This window comes from Brienomyrus brachyistius, unplaced genomic scaffold (assembly GCF_023856365.1).
Source record: "Brienomyrus brachyistius isolate T26 unplaced genomic scaffold, BBRACH_0.4 scaffold53, whole genome shotgun sequence".
NCBI classification, from domain to species: Eukaryota; Metazoa; Chordata; class Actinopteri; order Osteoglossiformes; family Mormyridae; genus Brienomyrus; species Brienomyrus brachyistius.
In genome coordinates this window covers 921,920-939,694 of record NW_026042328.1, presented here as the reverse complement: position 1 = coordinate 939,694, position 17,775 = coordinate 921,920, and positions in this window count along the sequence as shown.

The following is a 17,775-nucleotide window of genomic DNA, read 5'->3' as shown; positions in this document are numbered from 1 at the left end:
AAAGTCGTTCTGACAGTGCGCTGATATGCTAGCATCTACGTGGAGGCTGCATTTCTCTTCCTGCTCTGAATCTTAGTTACATACAGGACTGCGACCAAGCATATGTCATCAGCCACCACACCGGACATCACAGATGACATCTGAGATGATTCCCATAAGGCCGTACGGCAGGGACCGACACGCGGAGAGGCCGCTGTCTTCGGCTTGCCCTGTGCGACTGGGTCATATCTCCCTGTTCCTGTGAGCTCCACTTGGGACAGAGACTGAAATATGGGAATGATTAGGCACTCAGACAGCCAGCAAGATAGAGGAAAGGAAAGGCTCGAATAATAGAAGGAGAACTAAATGGCCTCTCCAACACACCCCCTGTGACCCCCACTGAGGCGACCGGCCACGATGAAAGATGCTAAGCCTTTCTTCCCTTAATGATTTCCTCAGTAATCAGGCCAGCGGAAGTCGTTGAGCACGGTGTGATTGCCTGGAAAAGGCTTCTTAATCGTCGCATTCTCATGCTTTGAAAAGAGGAAAAGGAAGGAAGGCTATAAAAGGCCTCGGAGCATGAAGCAGCAAGCCGGCCGTTTGGGGGAGAAGATGCAGCAGCTTGCAGAAAATGCACAGACTCGTCTGCATGGGGGGGGCATTCCGGGCCTCTCCGAACACCAAGCCCATGTACACATTCAGAGAAACACTTGTGTTAGCTCTGATACAGAGGAAATGATGTCACAGTGTCATTGTTTGATAAGGGGCCTTAGACCAGGATGTGGGTGTTGGTTGAAACAGGACATGTTTGACATGCATCTAAACGAGTCTCTTTCTTGGCAAGAAACCACTTGTCACCCAACAGACTTTTTTCTTTAACACCGCGGGAAACACACAGATGTGTCAGTCCTGGCAACGCCTCGGCCACACTCGCAGGTCCTTGATGTATTATTTATAAACAGAAACTAGAGAGTACAATCAGCTCATGGGAGTTTTACTTACACGAAAATGTTCTGAGGCCAGAATGGAAAATTATTGGTTCCGAGAGATAACCAATCAGATTGTAGTGGAGGCGGGACCAAGACATCTGATCGGTCGATCCTGTCTCCTCTAATTGCTTGGACCCACCTTTTCTACAGTTGGATTGGTTCAGAGATATAACTTCATTCTGCCCTCAGAGTACTTTTGTATGAGCATACAAGAACTTGGAACAACTGTTCCTTGTTTTCCAAAACTTGAAATAATAAAATATCACATTTCATATGAGCTGCAGTGTATTTTTGCCCTACTGAAACAAACCACACAATGGTGAAATTATAAAGAAATCTGCAATTTTTTATGAAAAAAAAAGTTACATTAATTTGTTCACAATTCACTTATAAAGTCATTGTTTCATGACATCTCATTCAGAATGATAATGTTACATTTGTACATGAATTGGTCAAAGAATGTTCCGGTCATAATGGGCACGTCATTCCCACCTGAACCCTAAAGTCTGTGTTCCCAGCAGTACCCAACAGACTGCCATCAGCAATGAACGTCATCCTGAGCATCTCCATCCAGCAATGAGCACAGCACAGTCCTGCTGGCCTAGCCCCAACCCCTGCGCCTCCCCCCCCCCCCCGCTCCCCAGGCCTCGATAGGGCGAGACAATGCCATTGGTAACCAAGAGCACTGTGCTTCTGCAAATGCTGTTAAAGGTGGCCCTGAAAGTTAAAACCTTGGGCAGATCTGATTGTGCAGGCTCCCTTCCCTGTTATCTCTCCCGAGAGTCTCCCAGGAGAATGACAGACCTGTAACAAAGCTGTCAAAATAAGCACAGATTGTGTTACTGGCAGATACACACGGACTCCTCAGTGGGCGAGAATCGCAGGCTCTGCTGCTGCGATGGTGACATCTATTAATCTTGTGAAAGCAAATACTCTGTATGTGAGTGTAATGTTCCCCTGTGAAGACACAGAGGCTGAAGGTATCACTGTCAAATGGCCAGAGATGACTAGTCATTTTGGGAAATAAAGCAGTGAAATTTACTAACATACTGAAATATGGTACAAAATACTATATTAATGTTTAGTAAACAAATGATGATTAATGAGCCTTTGGTCCAAAGTTTTTCCTGTCTTTACACATGATTGATACAAAGACTGATCTTTAAATGTCAAATAAGCATGAAAAGCAACGATCTAAATAGATCGTTGAAATTCATGAAAACACTCCAAGGACAAAGCTTCAGGGGATGAGAGTACATTCTCCACTTTTGTGAAAAACTGAAGTTGTTGGCTGGAGCGCCGTCTCCTGGATGTGAAACCCTGGGGGGCTCTGAGTGTCAGTGACATGTAGCTCAGGCTGTCCCTCTGTGTCAGGCCACTGGCACAGGGGCTCTGAGTGTCAGTGACATGTAGCTCAGGCTGTCTCTCTGTGTCAGGCCGCAGGGGCTCTGAGTGTCAGTGACATGTAGCTCAGGCTGTCCCTCTGTGTCAGGCCACTGGCACAGGGGCTCTGAGCGTCAGTGACATGTAGCTCAGGCTGTCCCTCTGTGTCAGGCCGCAGGGGCTCTGAGCGTCAGTGACATGTAGCTCAGGCTGTCCCTCTGTGTCAGGCCACTGGCACAGGGGCTCTGAGCGTCAGTGACATGTAGCTCAGGCTGTCCCTCTGTGTCAGGCCGCAGGGGCTCTGAGTGTCAGTGACATGTAGCTCAGGCTGTCCCTCTGTGTCAGGCCACTGGCACAGGGGCTCTGAGCGTCAGTGACATGTAGCTCAGGCTGTCCCTCTGTGTCAGGCCGCAGGGGCTCTGAGCGTCAGTGACATGTAGCTCAGGCTGTCCCTCTGTGTCAGGCCGCAGGGGCTCTGAGCGTCAGTGACATGTAGCTCAGGCTGTCCCTCTGTGTCAGGCCGCAGGGGCTCTGAGCGTCAGTGACATGTAGCTCAGGCTGTCCCTCTGTGTCAGGCCACTGGCACAGGGGCTCTGAGTGTCAGTGACATGTAGCTCAGGCTGTCCCTCTGTGTCAGGCCACTGGCACAGGGGCTCTGAGTGTCAGTGACATGTAGCTCAGGCTGTCCCTCTGTGTCAGGCCACTGGCAAATGGGCTCTGAGTGTCAGTGACATGTAGCTCAGGCTGTCCCTCTGTGTCAGACCGCAGGGGCTCTGAGCGTCAGTGACATGTAGCTCAGGCTGTCCCTCTGTGTCAGGCCGTAGGCACAGAGTTGGGCAAGCGTGCTGCAACATGCATGAGCAGGGGGCAACATGGAGTGAGGAAAACTCGCAGCAGCCGCAGAGACTGGCTATCGAGCAGGCAAAGCCGTCAGTTGAGCATGCTGCAGCATGCAAAAGCGGAGGCAAGAAGGAGCACAGCAAACGCATAGTGGCCACAGTGACGGGCCATCTTGCAGGCAGAGGCACTGGGTGAACATGCTACAGCATGCAGAGAACAGAGGGCAGCAGGGAGTACAGCAAACATGCAGCGGCTGCAGAAGTGGCCATCATGTAGGCAGAGACACTGGGGGAGTGTGCTGCAACATGAGGGGTGCGAGGGGCAGCAGGGAGCACAACAAACGTGCAGCGGTCACAGAGGCGAATCATCATGCAAGCAGGCTGGCTTGTATCCTCACAGTGTGGACTACACAGCCACACACAGTCCAGCGATCTGTTAAAGTCAAAAAAGCAAACAAATGTTTACTGTATGCATTTCTGGGTCATTCAGCACTAACATTTGGCTGTGAGTCAGCAAACCGTGGGCCTGGCTCCCCTCCTCGCAGGCTCTCAGTTATTTGCATGCATTACATTTTGGGGAGCACAGCACTTGCATGCTACATTAGCATGTGTGGAGGCTCTGAGCCTCTCTCGGCTCCTCCTGGCTGCTGTCTTGCTGTCTTGCTCCCACCTCGCTCCTGGTTCCTCCTGGCTGCTGTCTCGCTCCCTCTTTGCTCCTGGTTCCTCCTGGCTGCTGTCTCATTCCCTCTTTGCTCCCGGTTCCTCCTGGCTGCTGTCTCGCACCCTCCTCGCTCCCGGCTCCTCCTGGCTGCTGTCTTGCTTCCTCCTCGTTCCCGGCTCCTCCTCACTACTATCTCACTCCCTCCTCGCTCCCGACTCCTCCTGGTTGCTGTCTCGCTCCCTCCTCGCTCCCGACTCCTCCTGGTTGCTGTCTCCCTCCCTCCTTGCACCCGGGTCCACCTGGCTGCTGTCTTGCTCCCTCCTCGCTCCCGGCTCCTCCTGGCTGCTATCTCTCTCCCTCCTCTCTCCCGGCTCCTCCTTACTGCTATCTCCCTCCCTCCTCGCTCCTGGCTCCTCCTGGCTGCTGTCTCATTTCTTTCTTTTCCACAGCTTCTGCCCCGCAGCGGCTACACCCCCTACATGAAATGACCTTTGGAGCATCAGTGGCATGTCTGCATACACACACAGGCAGGTAGGAACACACACAGGCAAACACACACACACACAGGTAGGCACACACACACACACACACACAGGCAGGCCAGCACACACATAGGCACACACACACAGGCAGGCACACAGACACACACAGGCAGGCCGGCACACACACACACAGGCAGGCACACAGACGTACACAGGCAGGCCGGCACACACACACAGGCAGGCAGATACACACACATAGGCACACACACACACAGGCAGGCAGGCCAGCACACACATAGGCACACACACACACAGACATACACCCAGGCAGGCCGGCACACACACACAGGCAGGCCAGCACACACATAGGCACACACACAGGCAGGCCGGCACAAACATAGGCACACACACACACACAGACAGGCCGGCACACACACACACAGGCAGGCACACAGACACACAGGCAGGCCGGCACACACACACAGGCAGGCACACAGGCCGGCACACACACACACACACAGACAGGCTGGCACACACACACACACAGGCAGGCACACAGACACACAGGCAGGCCGACACACACACACAGGCAGGCACACAAACACACACAAGCAGGCCGGCACACACACACACAGGCAGGCAGGTACACACACATAGGCACACACACACACAGGCAGGCAGACACACACACACAGGCAGGCACACAGACACACACACAGGCAGGCACACAGACACAGAGGCAGGCAGGTACACACACAGGCAGGCTGGCATGCACACACACAGGCAGGCACACAGGCACACAAGCAGGCAGGCAGGCAGGTACACACACACAGGCAGGCACACAGACACAGAGGCAGGCAGGTACACACACACAGGCAGGCTGGCATGCACACACACAGGCAGGCACACAGACACAGAGGCAGGCAGGTACACACACAGGCAGGCTGGCATGCACACACACAGGCAGGCACACAGACACAGAGGCAGGCAGGTACACACACACAGGCAGGCTGGCATGCACACACACAGGCAGGCACACAGACACACAGGCAGGCAGGTACACACACACAGGCAGGCACACAGACACACACAGGCAGGCTGGCATGCACACACACAGGCAGGCACACAGACACACAGGCAGGCAGGCAGGTACACACACACATGCAGGCAGGTACACACACACAGGCAGGCACACAGACACACACACACACAGGCTGGCACGCACACACACAGGCAGGCACACAGACACACACAGGCAGGCAGGCCCCTTCCCCCTCCTGTGCCTGCGCATACGTCTGTATGTGGTGGGCGCTAATCTGTTTAGGTGCAGTAGCGCCTGCGGCCAGCTCTCAAGCAGCCAGCGCTTTGAGCAGCTGTAAGCAGATGAGGCCACGCTGGCCGTCGTTCCAGAAATTAGACGGATCAGGAAGTAAACACAACTGGCTTTCATTTGATCCTGGGCCGTGTCAGGGGAAGGGGAATTCCTCTGCTAATTACTTCTTGGGTCACATGGCCCTGAGGCGGGTGTCAAAACCCAACACTTAGAATCTGGGGAAGTGAGGGGGTCAGGGATAGATTTTAAGATGACCTGAATGTCTTTCTATCACCAAAATGTCTCTTTCTGTGAATTCAGTGGGCAGGTCTTAGCCTCCACATCCCGCGTCTCATATTTCTGTCACAGTCCCCGTGCGACTGTGTCCATCTTCATTCGTTAGTGATCCTGTATAATTACCAGCAGGGCCCGTTGCCTGTCTGGCTGCATGCAGGCCTTTTCCAAAAGGCTTTGTTAGCATGATACCTGGCATTGTGCTGGACGTGAGCACAATGCATAAGCCAAGTGCGTCCAGCCGCTGATGTCCTTCCACCTGACCTTCAATTCGCTGGCATCCTTCCGCTCGGCCTTCAGTCGCCGGCGTCCTTCCACTCGGCCTTCAGTCGCCGGCATCCATCCCTACGGCTTTCAGTCGCCGGCGTCCTTCCGCTTGGCATTCAGTCACCGGCATCCTTCTGCTCGGCTTTCAGTAGCTGGCATCCTTCTGCTTGGCCTTCAGTCGCCAGCGTCCTCCTGCTCAGCTTTCAGTCGCCGGCATCCTTCCACTTGGCCTTCAGTCGCCGGTGTCCTTCTGCTCAGCTTTCAGTCGCCTGTGTCCTTCTGCTCGGCCTTCAGTCACCAGCATCCTTCTGCTCAGCTTTCAGTCACCGGCATCCATCCCCTATGCTTTCAGTGGCCGGTGTCCTTCTGCTCAGCTTTCAGTCGCCGATGTCCTTCTGCTCGGCCTTCAGGCAGCGGCGTCCTTCTGCTCAGCTTTCAGTCGCGACATGCTTCTGCTCGTCCTTCAGTGGCCGGTGTCCTTCTGCTCAGCTTTCAGTCGCCGACGTCCTTCTGCTCGGCCTTCAGGCAGCGGCGTCCTTCTGCTCAGCTTTCAGTCGCGACATGCTTCTGCTCGTCCTTCAGTGGCCGGTGTCCTTCTGCTCAGCTTTCAGTCGCCGACGTCCTTCTGCTCGGCCTTCAGGCAGCGGCGTCCTTCTGCTCAGCTTTCAGTCGCGACATGCTTCTGCTCGTCCTTCAGTCGCCGGCGTCCTTCTGCTCAACTTTCAGTCACCAGCATTCATCCCCTCCACTTTCAGTCGCCGGTGTCCTTTTTCTCGGCTTTCAGTCTCCAGCGTTCCTTCTGTTCGGCCTTCAGTCGCCGGCATCTGTCCCTTCAGCTTTCACTCGCCGGTGTCCTGCTCAGCTTTCAGTCAGCGACGTCCTTCTGCTCGGCCTTCAGTCGCCGGCGTCCATCCCCTCCGCTTTCAGTCGCCGGCGTCCATCCCCTCCGCTTTCAGTCGCCGGTGTCCTTCTGCTTAGCTTTCAGTTGCCGGTGTCCTTCTGCTCGGCCTTCAGTCGCCGGCATCTGTCCCTTCAGCTTTCACTCGCCGGTGTCCTGCTCAGCTTTCAGTCGCCGACGTCCTTCTTCTCGGCTTTCAGTAGCTGGCATCCTTCTGCTTGGCCTTCAGTTGCCAGCGTCCTCCTGCTCAGCTTTCAGTCGCCGGCATCCTTCCGCTTGGCCTTCCGTTGCTGGTGTCCTTCTGCTCAGCTTTCAGTCACCGGTGTCCTTCTGCTTGGCTTTCAGTCGCCGGCATCTGTCCCTTCAGCTTTCACTCGCCGGGGTCCTTCTGCTCAGCTTTCAGTCGCCGACGCCCTTCCGTTCGGCCTTCAGTCACCGGCGTCCATCCCTTCGGCTTTCAGTCGCCAGCGTCCTTCCGCTTGGCATTCAATCACTGGCGTCCTTCTGCTCAGCTTTCAGTAGCTGGCGTCCTTCTGCTTGGCCTTCACTCGCCAGCATCCTCCTGCTCAGCTTTCAGTCGCCGGCATCCTTCCGCTTGGCCTTCAGTCGCCGGTGTCCTTCTGCTCAGCCTTCAGTCACCGACGTCCATCCCCTCCTTTTTCAGTCTCCTGTGTCCTTCTGCTCGGCTTTCAGTCGCCGGCATATGTCCCTTCAGCTTTCAGTCACCGGCGTCCATCCCCTCCTTTTTCAGTCTCCGGTGTCCTTCTGCTCGGCCTTCAGTCGCCGGCATCTGTCCCTTTAGCTTTCAGTCGCTGGTGTCCTTCTGCTCAGCTTTCAGTCGCCGACATCCTTCTGCTCGGCCTTCAGTCACCGGCGTCCGTCCCCTCGTACTTCAGTTGCCGGCATCCATCCCCTCCACTTTCAGTTGCCGGTGTCCTTCTGCTCAGCTTTCAGTCGCCAGCGTCATTCTGCTTGGCGTTCAGTCACCGGCGTCCTTCCGCTCAGCCTTCAGTCACCGGCGTCCATCCCCTCGGCCTTCAGTCGCCAGCATCCGTCCTCTCAGCTTTCAGTCGTCGGCGTCCTTCCGCTCGGCCTTTAGTCGCCGGTGTCCTTCTGCTCAGCCTTCAGTCACCAGCATCTGTCCCTTCAACTTTCAGTCGCCGGTGTCCTTCTGCTCAGCTTTCAGTCGCCGACGTCCTTCTGCTCGGCCTTCAATCACCAGTGTCCTTCTGCTCAGCTTTCAGTCGCCGGCCTCCTTCTGCTCAGCTTTCAGTCACCGGCGTCTGTCCCCTCGGCTTTCAGTCGCCAGCGTCCTTCTGCTCGTGCTGCAGCTGCTGGTGCCCATTCACTCGGCCTTCAGTTGCTGATGTCCATCGAGACTTTTTCAGTTGCTGAAATGTTCACATAATGATATTTTTGTTGTTTTTTTTAATCCTTTCTGGAAATTAGGTAATGGTCTTAAATCATTGAGTTTGCCTCGCATTGTGCTCTCAATTTAAATGAAAACAGTAAATGCAAAATTTGACATTGGAGAGGAGGGCTACACTGCGGTTTATGGGAATGAGTGAGCAAAAATTGACCTGCTCCTTGGGTCAGCCTGGGTTTCACATGCAGGGCTGCACAGCAGAGCGGCGTGATGCTTGCTGCAGGTTATCATGCACAGTACATTTCTCCTGCTCAGAGTCATCTCTCTGCCGGACTTGTTCAACTGGATCATTCCTTCACCGCTTCCCCCTGTGCTGCATGAAGTAAAATAAACAACCACATCTCCATTTTTGAACGTATTTAAATGTGGCTTTTCTCGTCCTGGAATGTTGTGACATGGGGAGTCAGAGATGCAGATAAGCCCTGTCGATATCGGCTGCAAACCAGCTCGAATAGAAATTCATAAATGAGTTTCTGCCTGTGAGATGTTTATGATATCAGGTAGACGTGAATCTATGCAAGGCACATTCCTCGCCTGTCCATCAGCATCGCCTGTCAAGACTGGCAACGATGATTGGGGGTAACATGCGACACGTCACCGAGACACAGCTTTCCTGGCTACATTCCTTCTCTCAAGCAGTATGGCGAGAAGCCGGCTTTCCGCGAGGGATCTCCCAGGTCAAAGCTGTCCGACGGCTGGATATCAGAATGATTCTTCATGGTGTCAGATGGATGTGACCCCAAGTGTGTCATTATCATAGCAACAAAGATATTGGTATTCATTACACATTTAAGAGTACTTATTTGGCTCTTTTAGTGGCTTAAAATAATGATCAATCAATAAATCCATCCATTCCTGATAGCCGCACAGACAGTGCAGGGTCTTTAGAGTTAAACATGGTGAAAACCAAAGTGAAAACAGCAGTGGTGATGTTTGAGTGTTGAAGTACGCAAAATATATCCTTCTGCCAGGTCCATTAATGGCCGCCTTCACTGGTAAAATGTTCGTCTTTTTGGACCACTCCAGTTCCTCCACTGTGGCTGGTTTGTTCCAGTGGAATATATTTCACTTCCTCTCGAATGGAGCTGCCATGCCCCCGGGACGCCATAGCTGCTGATTTGCGGGCTGCCCTCCTGGTATCAAAGGATTCCCAAATGCTGTACAAACGCCTCCACTGCACCGATAACGACAATGGGAAGGTCACAGGGAAGTGAAATATGTCTTTAAACAGATGAAAGGTGTTTAAAGACACTCCATCTCTCCGTTTGAATCCAACCAGTGCTTGTGTTAAAATGATTGCATCTTCAGAAACATGCCTTGTACGTTGGAATCGTGTCATCACTGAGGCAGCCCTGAATGTGTGGAGGTTGGTTGTGCGTGTGAACATGAAGACGGAGTTTTTAAAAGCACGACCAAAGGTATAGACAGATGGAGCTCCCTAAGGCAATAGTTGCCAAGCCCCGGTCTCTGGAGACAGCCTGGATTTTTCGTTTCAATAGGCCCTAAATATTCAACACTTCCTTCTTGACTCCCTATTTACCATAAGGGCAAGTGTTTGAAGCTGGAGAGCCAGAGTAATGCTAATAATTCAGGGTGTGAATGCAAACAGAAAAGGCTCACGCAGGCAGACAAAGAACAGAAGCCAGAAGGTTACCTCCCTGAATGTGCCTCCCCCAACCTGAGGAGCCCTGCACGCAGCACACTCACTCACACCTAGTGACTCCTCAGAACGTCCAAGCAGTTTGCTCGGAAAATAACCTGTGAGCACTCTGTCAGCTTCCTCAGATACCCAGTAGCATTCGTGGGGGCTAAGGCGAAGGAACCAAAAGCAGAATCGTGCTAAATCGGATATTTCAGTGAAACACAGATATGTGGCCACTGAACGTGTTTTCTTTTCGGGATAATGGCTGCATTATAACACTCTAGTAGCTATAGTAGCACTAAAATAGCTTCTTTCAGGGTGGAATATCTAGGTGGCAGTTCCATGCTTTTCAATATCAGTGGCCTGAAGGGCAACATACCAAAGAACGAGCGGCAGCTCTGGAGGAGTGTGGCAAGTGGTGCATCATGGGAAAAGGAGACAAAAAGCACCCCCCCCCCACATTCTCCCCTGAGGTGACAGTGTTGTGTGACCTTGAAAATCACGGATAATAATCTCTTCATATCCCCCAAAGACTGCTGGCCACGCTTCCCTCTTGCACAGCAACGCTGGGATGGAATTCCGGATGGTTCTGCAGATAAAAGTATCTGCCACACGCCTGTGTGCTGTTCCCAGGACGGCTGATATCTCAGTCCTAGACCTGCACGGATTGCCTAGAATGTTCTGGGTGAGTAAGTGTAAGAATAACACTGGGTACCGGAAGAGCAGCATGTAAGTAAAACAACGAAATAACTGAGCTACAGGGGCAGGTGGCCAATGCGGGAAGGACGAGAAAAACAGAATATCGCTTTACTTATCAGATACCTTAATTACGGCAGACTGAACACAGCTGAGTGAGTCAGCGCTGGCTCAGTTCTCCGTGCGCAGAGTCACCAGTAGCTGTAGCAGACGTCTCCACCCAGAGCAGACGCACCTACAAGCTCATGCTGCATTTGATTTCTATTTCTTCTACTTCATGTTAATTCTTTATCCAGCCGAGTTTTTTTCAGACTTTTCTTCTCTTAATTTTGTATTATTTTCCCTCATATATTTATAACTCCGCAGTTCTTAGTCATTATACATAGAGCTGTTTGATGTTGTCGAAGTGCCTTTGTTTGCCGTCTAGTTATGTGACTGGCCGGATGGCATGAGTAAGATTTATTATGCACTGATGTACAAAGGGGAGGTAAAGAATGGTGAATCATGCATGCAGTGGTGCTGTAACAGGACGTCGCATTTGCGGATGGATGCCCCACTCAGGAGCCTGCGTCTCTCTCCGTCATCAAACACCGTTTCGCTGCCGGGACACCAAGCGGGCCATCAGTACTGCTGCCTGTGTGTGTGATACAAGCATGTGAGGAGTGAATGTGCTATCCCAGGCGGTATAAATGCATGGTAGACTGCACTGCTCAGAGGGCAGCACTCATAAAACACAGTGGCCCAGTTACATTTCAGTGCCCTGCTTAAAGACCAGCACCTGCTTTATTTATTAACTTTTCTGGCAAACTTTAACCGTTTTACTGCTGCCTTTGCCATCTGACTAAGGTAACAGAAACTATGAGGAAGCAGACGCCCGTAAAGTGGCTGCTTTAACTGCCTGGCGGCTGCTAGGAGCCCCCGAAGTACACGGTTCTTTGGGGTGAGTTTCTGGATTCCACAGAAGCATCGTCGCTGGATGTGATGCTTGAATGGATGTGGGGGTTGTGCTTGTCCCAGTCGACACACGATGGGGAAAGCCAGATGTGCGATTCTCACTACTCAGCTAAAACGGTTATTAAATCAAGCTCCAAAATGTGTGCTGGAACAACCAATACCGAGTTTTGAATTAGTTTTGCATATGGTGAGAAGCACAGTCATGGAAATCTGTCAGGTGGACGTACATACTATCACTGAGAGCACAAGTAACTTTCTGGCTCCAATATAAGAACCTGATGAGTCATTTAAAGACTAGACAGAAGCCACTGGTAGCAGCCCCAGTGTGGGACAGTGTCTAGGAAACAGCGACTCAGGCAGATCAGGCTCCTGCTCCGATGGACAGTGATCCATCTGTCCTATGCCTGTTGTGGGTGATCCTTCAGATCATTCAAATGGGCCATACTGTCCTCAGTCCGCAGGTCTCGGGGCAGGGGCCATCCCGCCTGACATTTATAACCTCCTACGGACCCGTGTTCATAGCAAATAACTGGGTTGATGCACCATAAAGAGATGACAAAAATATGAAAAACTTTCATCATATCACACACACATACACGTCCACGCAAACACAGTCACAGAATCACACACACACACACAGTCACACACAGAGACACACACACATTCACATACATAAAGATACACACAGAAACACACACAGTCACACACAGAGACACACACACATTCACATACATAAAGATACACACAGAAACACACACAGTTACACACGTAAAGACATGCACAGATGTAGAATCACACACACAGTCACACACACACTGTGACACACACAGACACACACACAATCGCACACACAGACACAAACACAGTCACACACATAGACACAAATATGCAGAATCACTCACACAGACACACATACAGTCACACACACAGTCACACACACACACTGTGACACACACAGACACACACATAATCGCACACACAGTCACACACACAATCACACACATAAAGACACAAAGATGCAGAATTACACATACAGTCACACACACAGTCACACACAAACACTGTGACACACACAGTCACACACACACACTGTGATACACACAGACACACACACAATCGCACACACAGTCACACACACAATCACACACATAAAGACACAAAGATGCAGAATCACACATACAGTCACACACACAGTCACACACAAACACTGTGACACACACAGACACACACACAATCGCACACACAGACACAAACACAGTCACACACATAAAGACACAAAGATGCAGAATCACACACACAGACACACATACAGTCACACACACAGTCACACACAAACACTGTGACACACTGTGACACACACAGAAACAGACTTTTATCTAACAGTGGCACTCGCGTGAAGTGGCCCTTGTGCGTCAGGGTTAAGCGAGACAGCGCTCTGGTGCCGTTTGTAATGTGACACTGCTATTATCAATGGGGAAGGGGGTAGGAGCAGCAAGGTGTGTTACTGTGGCGGGGGGGCCTGTCCTCCTGAGAATGCAGTGACAGCACAGGTCATACGAGCTGGTCCTGGCAGATGAGAAGGTGCTGACAGGAGCAGCCTCAGTGTCCGTGAAACCCGACACCCTGTGAAAATCCTCACAGGAGTCCCATCTCTTTGCCCTTTCATTACCTTTAAGTAACGAGCGGAAACGAGACGCGCAAGATGCCTTCTTCACAGTGCCCCTGAGGAGACCAGGCCTGCGGGGGGCGCTGACAGCCCGCACGCATACAAAGACATGCTCATGCAGCATGAAAGACCAGGGGCAGCCTCCAATCACAAGGCACCAGCCAGGCCCCCTGTGAAATTACTGCTGGCCAATCAGCATCCTCCAATTGCAAAGCACCAGGCAGGCCCCCTGGGACCTTACTGCAAGCCAATCAGTACCCTCCAATTGGAATGCACCAGCAAGGTCCCCTGCAACCTTACTGTTAGCCAATCAGCACCCGCCAATCACTAATTGCTGGCCAGGCCCTGGCCAATCCCCCTGGGACCTTACCAATGGCCAATCAGCACCTTCTAATCACAATTTGCTAGCCAGGCCCCCTGGAACCTTACCGCTGACCAATCAACACCCTCTAATCGCAATTTGCCAGCTAGGCTCCCTGGGACCTTACTGTCGGCCAATCAGCACCATCCATTCAGAAATCGCTGGCCAGGCTCCCTGGGACCTTACTGCTGGCCAAGCATTGTCCAATTGCAATGCACCAGACCATCCCCCTGGGACCTTATCCCTGGCCAATCAGCACCCTCTAATCGCAATGTGCCAGCCAGGCCCTCTGAGTTTTTACCGCTAGCCAATCAGCACTCTTGAATCACAAATCACTGGCCAGATCCGCGGAGGCCTTACTGCCAGCCAATCAGCACTGTTCAATCACAAATCACTGGCCAGGCTCCCTGGGGCTTTACTGCCAGCCAATGAACACTGTCCAATCACAATGCACCAGTCCACCCCCCTGGGACCTTACCACTGGCCAATCAGCACCCTCTAATTGCAATTTGCCAGCCAGGTCCCCTGGGACGTTACTGCCATCCAATCAGCACCCTAAAGCATAATGGCCTAACCCGGACTCCTGTGGCAGTCAGCAGACAGGGACAGGTGTCACGAAGATGGGGCCCAGAGGAAGCCCTCCAAATGTTGGGGGCCATTTCTCAGCAGGTCATTTGTCATGAGGAGGGGGCAGGCTGGCTCACTGCAGCTGATCTCGTCCCCACAAAGAGGAGGCAGGCTCACTGCAGCTGACCTCATCCCCACCAGGAGGGGGCAGGCTGGCTCACTGCAGTCGGTCTTGGCCCCACAAGGAAGAGGCAGGCTGGCTCACTGCAGCCGATCTTGGCCCCACAAGGAGGGGGCAGGCTGGCTCACTGCAGCTGATCTCGTCCCCTCCAGGAGGAAACAGGCTGGCTCACTACAGCTGATCTCCTCCCCTCCAGGAGGAAACAGGCTGGCTCACTACAGCTGATCTCGTCCCAATCAGGAGCGAGGAAGCTAGCTCACTGCAGCTGATCTCGTCCCCACCAAGAGGAGGCAGGCTGGCTCACTGCAGCTGATCTCGTCCCCACCAAGAGGAGGCAGGCTGGCTCACTGCAGCTGATCTCGTCCCCACCACGAGGAGGCAGGCTGGCTCACTCCAGCTGATCTCGTCCCCACCACGAGGAGGCAGGCTGGCTCACTGCAGCTGAGCTCGTCCCCATAAAGATGAGGCAGGCTGGCTCACTGCAGCTGAGCTCGTCCCCACCAAGAGGAGGCAGGCTGGCTCACTGCAGCTGATCTTGTCCCTGCTTTGGTGGCAAGCTTCTCCTCGCAAAGGCGGCGACACACTGTGCATGAGGTAGTGGATGGCCCAGCTTCTGCTCTAACCACAAGGCTCTTTCTGTGCCACCAATAGCGGTTAGACTCCCAGCCTTTTAATGTAGAGATCGTATAATTATTGTAGCCCACATGTTTTTTTGAAAGTGTGTTTGACTGAGAAAAAACTGAATGTTCACAGCTAGACACCTTCATCTTCGTGTTTATGAGTCCTCGGTGCCTCCGCCTCTTTAATTACACCAATCCACACTCGGGAAGCGATTTCACGTGGATGGAATGCAGCGTGCAAGTGTGTTTGTGCGTGCATGTGTAACTAAAACAAGGTGCTCATTCTCTGCTCTCCAGCTTCTAATTGCATTACCGTGATTCACCTGTGGCTTCAGGTTAGCGCTCATTAGAGAAGCCGCCTCACTTCCTGTCTGCGGGGTCCTGTCACTTCCTGTCTGCAGGGTCCTGTCACTTCCTGTCTGCAGGTGCCAGCTCTCGGCACGGCCAGGCACTTGGCGGACCCTGCTGGTCTCAGACCAGTTGCCCGGCATCTCCAGTCTACCCAGCCCTCTGCCCCCCGCCATTCCATACTGCTGATGAGCGGCATTGCATGGGATGTGCCTCTCATGCCACATAGCCAATTAAATCACGTCCGTAACAGCAGGAGATACATCAGAGTGTCCCGAGCGGCAGCCTGCAACCCAAACAGCACAGCCTTCTTGCATACTTCCATGCCTTCGTGAATCAGGATGGCATCTCTGGGTGCATCTGGGCACGATAAATGTCTACTTACTCACAGGATTAAATGAAAAAGCAATATCAACCAGGATAAGTAGCAGTACTGGGATCCCACCTTCAGTGCTTTGCTTTGCTCCCTCCTTTAGATACTGAGATGGACACTGAGATGACCAGTCGTGTTGCCAGTGCGGCCAGTCCAGCAGCCATTTGTGTGGCCAGTCCTGTGTCCAGCTGTATAGCCAGTCATGCAGCCAGTCTTGTGGCCAGTCGAGCTGCCTGTCATGAGGCCAGTCGTATGGGTATGCCAGCAGCCAGTCTTGCGGCCAATTGTGTGGCCATTCCAGAGGCCAGTCGTGTTGCCAGTGTGGCCAATCCAGTGGCAAATCGTGTAGACAGTTGTGTGACTAGTCGTGTCACCAGTCCAATCACCAGTCCAATCGCCAGCAGCCAGATGTGCAGTCAGTCATGTGACCAGTCCAGCGGCCAGTTGTGCAGCCAGTCGTGTCAGCAGTCCAGTGGCCAATCTCACGAAGATGAAGGTGTCTCACACATCCAGTGAATCTTCAGCAGAGTTGGCTGACAGGTTGCCCACGGGAAGCCTTGCTAAATGGAGGTGCGGGCAGGATACAGAAACAGGAAACATCAGAACATCACTAATCACCCAGCTAACTGTGCATCCAGCTTTTGCTTTCAAACTCTGGGGACAACAAACGTTAAGAGTGCCTGGCAGTGGAATGGTGCTTGCCCCACAGCAGGCCCATGACATGCCCACACAGCACACACTCCCGGCCTGCCATACCTAAACAGGTCTTTAATCCCTCATTTTTTCACTGTCTCTCCAATTGGATTACATATGCATGGGAACTCTAATGAGGATTTAAAATGCAATTATTGCTTAAGCAAAAATATGACTTTTTGATAAATGTTACTATTAGCTAATATATGGAAAATCAACATACTTAGAAAACTGGTTATTCAGGGGAGGAAATTGGTCCATCAATCACCTGGAGTTTGTTAAGAACATTTATTCTCTTTTTCATGACTGAAGGTCTAAGAATAAGAGAAAATATTGAAGCTTGTAGAGAAATGGCCACGTTGCTACTGATTATCCCCAAAGGGAATGTTTGGATGCTCAACGCTGCATTTTTTGATTTTCAGAAGAATCACTAAAAATCTCACTTTTAACTTAGTAAGAAAAAAACTCTGCTTCCCGATTTAGTCCATAAATTACTCAAATTTAGAGAAACAATACAGAATACATTAACGAGTCATGTGAGAAAGCAGGGATCAGACTTTATGATCAATGTAGAAAGACGCTCTGTCTTGCATAATCTCATTTCAGGAAGTCCTGAAATACTTGCAGTGAAAGTAAACTGAGAAGCAGCGGAGATTTATTTTAGATCTGGCTGACTTCGTAAGATTTTCAGAGGTTATTTCTGAGAAAACAGTCAGTCACATGTTGTCATCTTATTTTTATCTCAAAGAAAGAGAGCAGAATATAGATGTGCAACCACTGCTATTTTCTCTGGGTCAGTCAAGACAGTGTTAAACTGTTAAAGCTGGTTAGTTTCAGTGTAATGTGGATGATGGGGGGGGGGGGGTCACAGTATAGGATATTGTCTGCAGAAAGGTAACAGTATGACCGCAGGAAAACGCTTGCCAGAACTGCCTGTCCTCTGCCCCCCCCCCCCCCCCCCCCCCCCCACATGCTCTTGCATAATGTTTACTTTTCTACACTAACTGCCTAATTATATATGCCTAAGGGGGGTGGTCTTGTCCATCCTGGCACAGTCAGCTGATCGTGAGTGATGTGACCATGATTATTTGCATCAATATTTGTTCGATTGGTACCTCATATTATGGTCCATCAACATACCTGG